A 7703-nucleotide genomic window follows, 5' to 3' on the forward strand; every position below is an offset into this window, starting at 1 on the left:
GAGTGGCTGGGAGAGTGTCATGGCAATGGAGGGGTTTCGTCGGAACGCCGTTGGTCCACCCGAATGGGAGTGCGAGGCTATGGGTTCCGTGGTGTGGGTACAGTGCGCTACCTCTGCAGAGTGTTTTAAATCTATCGATAGCCGAGTCCACGGTTACAGACATGCTCGAAAGTAGGTCACACCATGGGTCAATGTTTAATTAATTTTGCACACTAAACTATGAACTTTGCACTATTGAGGAGATGTTGATTGAGAAACCATTGTGCTGATGGAGACCAAGTTGTTGGTCAGTTCGTGATCTCAGATAGATCACCGTTTGGTTACGAGGTTACCCGAGCAAATACCAAGAGGTTGGTCCGTTTGTGATCCGAGAGCGGTCACCGTTTTGTAAGCAAGTCCGATGGACTTATATCACAAGATCATGATCACTGGATGTATGATATGATTTTGCATTAGTAAAGCAATTGGTTCATTATCATGATATTGTTTGTCATTATGTTTATGTTTGTTGTGAGCTTGAAAGTACATTCAATGTACTGACCTGGCGTGTCATGCCAGCTTTCAAGAAAGTCTCGTTTGAAAGGAGTGATGTCCGAGTCTAGATCATGTCCACATCGGTGTCCCTGTGCTATGGAGTTCCGCTACAACGTCGTTCCCCTGCCGTGTAGTTGTTATGATCGAGGCCCCCTTTATGTTCACTAAATAATGTACATATTGTTTAGCCGCAGCGTGTGTGCCGCTTGGCCTCGCCACTTGTTGTAATATGAACCTTGTTCCGCTAGCATCAATAAAGCGGTTGCTTTCTGTACCAAGATGTTGTGTGTTGCCAGAAGACACGGTCTCTGGGCTGGCAATACAGGGTAAACCGGTTGCTCTGAGCCGGGGTGCCACAATACAACATTTAATGTGATACGGTATTATGATATGATACCACACCCTCTCTTTTCTCATTTAATTGTGTGCCACATCATAAAAAAAAGTCTAGTTGGCATGCATGATACTGCCATTACGACCAACCTGAGTAACATGACACATGCCAAGACAAGATGAGTCTACAACCTAATAAATGAAATGCTGCATGACACCACACATATGTTACTCCCCACTATATGCATGTTACTAGTTTAAGTTACTCCCCATTGTGGCTAGTCTAATGCATATAGTCTAATGCCCCATCCCTAAAGCGAGAGATGGTGGTGAACGAGGAGGGAGAGATCATGTCGACGGAATAGGACCCAACGATGGATGTTTTTATGGACCTCACCTTGCTCCACTGCCCCTTGTGCCTTCGCTCCTTGAAGCCTCCAGTGTACGAGGTTCGAATACATCTCGTCCGTTCGGCTGGCCGAGCAAGGTGCAAGTTTCTTGATTGATGTGGTGTTTGATTGATTTGTGTAGTGCAAGGAAGGGCACCTGGCCTGCGTGGACTGCCGCAGCGAGCGCCCCGGGAACCAGCAGCAATGTCAAAAGTGCGAGCGCGATGGCGGTTTCGATGTGCAGAACACAGCGATGGGCATCGTCCTCTCCTCGGCGAGGATCAAGTGACTTCATGAAGGCTGTGGGCTCTACGTAACTTACCACAAGATCGCCGATCACCAGAGTGTGTGTCCGCTCGCGCCCTACAAATGCGATGTGCCCGGCTGCGACTATGAAGGCCTGCCGCCGGCGCTCCCCACCACATCAGCACCGTGCACCCCATGCCCATGCACATGATCCAGTATGGCAAGGTGCTCCAGCTGCAGCTGCTGGTGTCGGAGCCGCGACACTTGCTATTCATGGAGGAGGACGGCCATGTTTTTTTCGTGGTCGGCGATGCAACAATTACTTCAACATCATATCAGCAATTGAAGTAATTTCCAACAGTCAAAGGGATATTCTATGTCTCTTGGATATAAGATCCTTTGGGTAAGAAGTAAACCTAAATATAAGCTCCTTATATGTGAGGAAGTGTTGCATAATTTTACGAGTTGACATGACACATCAAAGTAGTACTACTAGTAGTACTCACCCAACTGCGCACCAGGCAAACCAAGCTCGTGTCGTGTTTGTGCCGTGTGCGGCACACACATTAACGAAAACCTCGCGCCTCCAGCTGAGCCTCCACGTTTTAAACTTTTCGATCTCAAGGACAAGGAGCAACGTGAACCTTTGATGGAGCCAACTGGATGGTTGAGAACACTACAATTCGTAGCTACAAATGCGTGTGCAAGAGAGGACGAGTGCGTGCACCTCTTCTCTTCATGTACAATGTACTAAACATAGAGTACAAGTGTATGTGGGTGGCATTGACCTAGAGAGCTAGAGATTGTTTGTGCAAGAAGTATTGATAGACTCGTGAGCATAGGTGTGTGGGGGGGTGGAGAGGGAGAGAGGTGATATGTGTTGATGTAATGGTGTGAAAAAAAGACTAGTCAATAGCTCGCCACGAGGCTGTTCCTGGCGAACGCCCCAATAACCGTAAGATCTGCATTCCACGGTGCCAGTTATTGGACGAAAACAATAGTAGAAAAAGAACTGCCATGGCATTTTACAAAACTGCCAGACCACGCCCCTCCCCTACCCATGAAACTGCCACACGAGCGTTCACAACTACCATGGTCTGCTCCTTGGTGTGATCTTCATTTTTTAAAGGGATGTACAATAAAAGGTTGGGCTTTTGGCACGCGGTAGGTGGGGGAGCTTGGCCTGTCGGTTTGCTACTGCTCACATGCGTTCGAACATAAGTGATGTACCAAGCCGATGCGCATCCCTTCGGTGAGCGACGGGCCGGACCTACCATCTGTTCATGCTACTACATACTCACATGCGATCGCACATGTAAGTGATGTTCCAAGCTGATGCACATCCCTTCGGTAAGCGGCGGGCCGGACCAACCGTGTGTTGGTGTTTGATGCGGCTTGAAGCTACGTCGGTATTTCCCCTAAGAGGAAGGGATGATGCAGCACATCGGCGGTAGGTATTTCCCTGAGTGATGAAACCAAGGTTATCAAACGGGTAGGAGAACCAAGCAACACTACGTAAACAACACCTGCACACAAATAACAAATACTCTCAATCCGACCTGTAAAAGGGGGTGTCAATCCCTCTCGGGTAACGGCGCCAGAAATTGGCAAACGGACGTGAGAGAGTTGTAAATATTGATAGATCGAACGCCAAATAAAATAAATTACAGCAAGGTATTTTTGTATTTTTGGTTTAATAGATCTAAAAATAAAAGTAAAATAAAATAGATCGCAAAGGCAAATAATATGAGAAAGAGACCCAGGGCCGTAGGTTTCAGTAGTGGCTTCTCTCGAGAAAAATAGCAAACAGTGGGTAAACAACTTACTGTTGTGCAATTGATAGAACTTCAAATAATCATGACGATATCTAGGCAATGATCATTGTGTAGGCATCACGTCCAAGATTAGTAGACCGACTCATGCCTGCATCTACTACTATTACTCCATGCATCGACCGCTATCCAGCATGCATCTAGTGTATTAAGTTCATGGAGAAATAGAGTAATGCAATAAGAACGATGACATGCTGTAGACAAGATCTATTTATGTAGAAATAGACCCCATCGTTGTGACGCCCGGATATTTAAGCTACAGTAATTCCCTGTTAATGCTGCCACATCGCCACGGTTACTGTTGTTAATCTCGCGTTAGTTCAAAATGATTCAAATTTGAGTTAAAGGCAAACCACAAAAGTTTTCAAACAATAAAAGTAAAATGTTCGGGTTGTGCCAAATAATGCGTAGGTAATTATGGTGCAGAAACCACACTTTATATATAATGCTTAAATACTCTAAAGTGATTAAAATAGTAGTTAAAATGATTAAATAAATGCCTTTAATATTTTACAAAATACTAATCTAATTTATATAGGGGTTTAAAGTTTTTGTAGCAGAGGTATAATTAGTGCTACTAATTTAGGTACACTTTTATGTTTTATAAAAAAATTAAATAAAACAGTAAAGGGAAAATAAATAAATAAAAGGAAATTATAAAGCAAAAATAAAACCAAAAATATCCCCCCGCTGGGCCTCGTCCCAGCTGGCCATCAAGCTAACCAGGCCGGCCAATCTAGCTACTGTCCCCTTCCTCCTGTTCACAGGGGGGATCGTGGTAGAGATCCCTCGGCTGTAGCCGAGGCATGTTATCGTGGAAACCATCCGCCCTCCCCCACAGCGCCTACTTGACGCCCCGAGCCCCCTCATCGAACCCTAGCGTGCCCGTTCCTCTCCCTACTCCCCTCGTTCACCCCTCTCCCTCTCTGTCTCGTTCGCCCGAGCGTGGTCGCCGACGTACCGCCGTCGATCCCGCAGCCACCAGCCACCCCACGCCGCCCGGAGACGTCCAGGAGGACTGCCGCCGCCTGCTGCTTCCTCCACACCGACGAGATGGAGCCGGAGGTCCACCTCGATGATGCCCACGACACTTCTTCCCCTACGACTGTGGACACCTCCCCGATGATTGCGTCACCGTATCGCCATCACCAATGCCTATCCGGTCCACCCCGACCCTCCCCGAGTGCGTCAATGGTCTCGCAGTGAGCAACTCCTCCGAATCCATCCTTCCCCTGCTTCGATTCGATCGCCATTTGCCATCCCCGGGCACATCCGAGCTCGTGCATACGCGTACATACATGCGTACGTGAGTTGCTGCTGCTTAACTGCCATCTGTTGCTGCTGCGTACTACTACCAGCGCACGCCTGCCCTGGCCTCGCCTCCGCTTGCAGCTGCTCGCCGGCCATCGCCTAGCGCCGCCTTGCTGCCGCCCGCCACCTAGCGCCACCCCTGTTGCTGCCTTTTGTTTCTACCGCTGCTTAGCTGCTGCCCTTTGTTGCTTAGCTGCTTAGCTTCTGCCGATGCTGCTATTGTTAGCTGCTACCACTATTGTGTGCTACTTGCTGCTGCTAATGGCCACGACGGCCTTGCTGTGTGCGTGGGTGTGCACAGCCACTAGTTGCCGGGCGTGCAAATTAGATTAGGGACTAATTGGTAGTACTACTAGTTATGTTAGTTGCTACACTATGACATATGGGCCCCATTTGATTAAGTTATTTTTTTATTAGATTAGATATAGCTTTATGACAGGTGGGCCGCCCTCTAATAAGCCTATTAACTGTTAAAATATTCCAAAGTATGACAATTGGGTCCCGCAGGACCTTTGACCGGTCAACCGTGGACGAGTCAGCCGCTGAGTCAGCAGTTGGCTGGACCCACTGGTCAGCCTCACTGGTGCACTGCACCAGGTCCATGTACTTTCTAACTGCTGATTTTCGAAATTAAAAATAAGTAAGAAAATCTAGAAAATCATTTTAAACTTTGAAATATCATAAAAAGCAAACTGTAGCTTGGATGAAAATGTTTTCTATATGAAAGTTCCTCAAAACGACGAGACGGATCCGAATATGCAGTCCATTCGTCCGCCACACGTCCCTACCATTGCGAACATGCAACAATCCTCCTCCGGTTCACTTGTCCAGAAACGCCGAACACCAGGGATACTTTCCCAGATGTTTTCCTCTTTCGCCGGTATCACCTATCCCTGCGTTAGCTCACCCCTGGCACCGCGTATTGCCTTATTATTTATTTGTGATCCTTTGTTTGCTCCGTATTTACTATTTCTTCCCCCTTCTTCTTCGATAGACCCCGAGACCGGCGTTGATGCCACTGAGTACGACTACGGTGCTGACGACCCCTCCTCCTTGCCAGAGCAATCAGGCAAGCCCCGCTTGATCACTAGATATCGCCTATTCGTTCTCTCTACTGCTTGCATTAGAGTAGTGTAGCATGTTACTGCTTTCGGTTAATCCTATTCTGCTGCATAACCTGTCTTTGCTACTACTGTTGTTACCTTTACCTGCAATCCTAAATGCTTAGTATAGGTTGCTAGTACTCCATCAGTGGCCCTACATTCTTGTTCGTCTGCCATGCTATACTATCGGGCCGTGATCACTCGGGAGGTGATCATGGGTATATACTATCATACATAATGTATGATACTTGTGGTGACTAAAGTCGGGTCGGCTCGTAGAGTACCCGCGAGTGATTCACGGATTGGGGGCTGAAAGGACCTTTGTCCCGACGGCCCTCTGGGTGGATCTTTGTGGCGGAGCGACATGGCAGGTTGAGACCACCTGGGTGAGAGGTGGGCCTGGCCCTGGTCGGCGTTCGTGGTTACTTTAAAATAACACGCTTAACGAGATCTTGGTATTTGATCTGAGCTGGGTCGTTGACCTTATACGCACTAACCGCCACGTGGGACAAGATATGGGCAACCGGCGTCGTGGTATCAGCCGAAGCTCTTTTTGACGTCAGCGACTGAGAGGCGCATGCTGATGACCCACAAGTATAGGGGGTCTATCATAGTCCTTTCGATAAGTAAGAGTGTCGAACCCAACGAGGAGCAGAAGGAAATGATAAGTGGTTTTTAGCAAGGTATTCTCTGCAAACACTGAAATTATAGGTAATAGAAAGTTTTGTGATAGGATAATTTGTAACGAGCAACAAGTAACAAAAGTAAATAAAGTGCAGCAAGGTGGCCCAATCCTTTTTGTAGAAAAGGACAAACCTGGACAAACTCTTATATAGAGAAAAGCGCTCCCGAGGACACATGGGAATTATCGTCAAGCTAGTTTTCATCACGTTTATATGATTCGCGTTCGGTACTTTGATAATTTGATATGTGGGTGGACCGGTGCTTGCTTGCTGCCCTTACTTGGACAAGCAATCCACTTATGATTAACTCCTATTGCAAGCATCCACAACTACAAAAGAAGTATTAAGGTAAACCTAACCATAGCAGGAAACATATGCATCCAAATCAGCCCCTTACGAAGCAACGCATAAACTAGGGTTTAAGCTTCATCACTCTACCAACCCATCATCTACTTATTACTTCCCAATGCCTTCCTATAGGTCCAAACAATGGTGAAGTGTCATGTAGTCGACGTTCACATGACACCACTAGGGGAGAGACAACATACATCTCATCAAAATATCGAACAACTACCAAATTCCCATGACTACAAATAGCAAGACTTCTCCCATGTCCTCAGGAACAAATGTAACTACTCACAAAGCATATTCATGTTCATAATCAGAGGAGTATTAATATGCATAAAGGATCTGAACATATGATCTTCCACCAAATAAACCAACTAGCATCAACTACAAGGAGTAATCAACACTACTAGCAACCTACAGGTACCAATCTCAGACTTAGAGACAAGAATTGGATACAAGAGATGAACTAGGGTTTGAGAGGAGATGGTGCTGGTGAAGATGTTGATGGAGATTGGCCCCCTACCGATGAGAGGAGCGTTGGTGATGACGATGGCGATGATTTCCCCCCTCCCGGAGGGAAGTGTCCCCGGCAGAACAGCTCCGCCGGAGCCCTAGATTGGTTCCGCCAAGGTTCCGCCTCGTGGCGGCGGAGTCTCATCCCGAAAGCTTGCTTGTGATTTTTCTTTGGACGAAAGACTTCATATAGCAGAAGATGGACACCGGAAGGCCACCAGGGGACCCTTGAGGCAGGGGGGCGCCCCCAGGGGGTAGGGCGCGCCCCCACACTCGTGGGTAGGGTGTGGGCCCCCTCTGGTATTTTTTTCCGCTCAATATTTTTTATTATTTCCCAAAATAACTTTCGTGGAGTTTCAGGACTTTTGGAGTTGTGCAGAATAGGTCTCTAATATTTGCTCCTTTTCAGCC

This window comes from Triticum aestivum, chromosome 7A (assembly GCF_018294505.1).
Source record: "Triticum aestivum cultivar Chinese Spring chromosome 7A, IWGSC CS RefSeq v2.1, whole genome shotgun sequence".
Lineage (NCBI taxonomy): Eukaryota > Viridiplantae > Streptophyta > Magnoliopsida > Poales > Poaceae > Triticum > Triticum aestivum.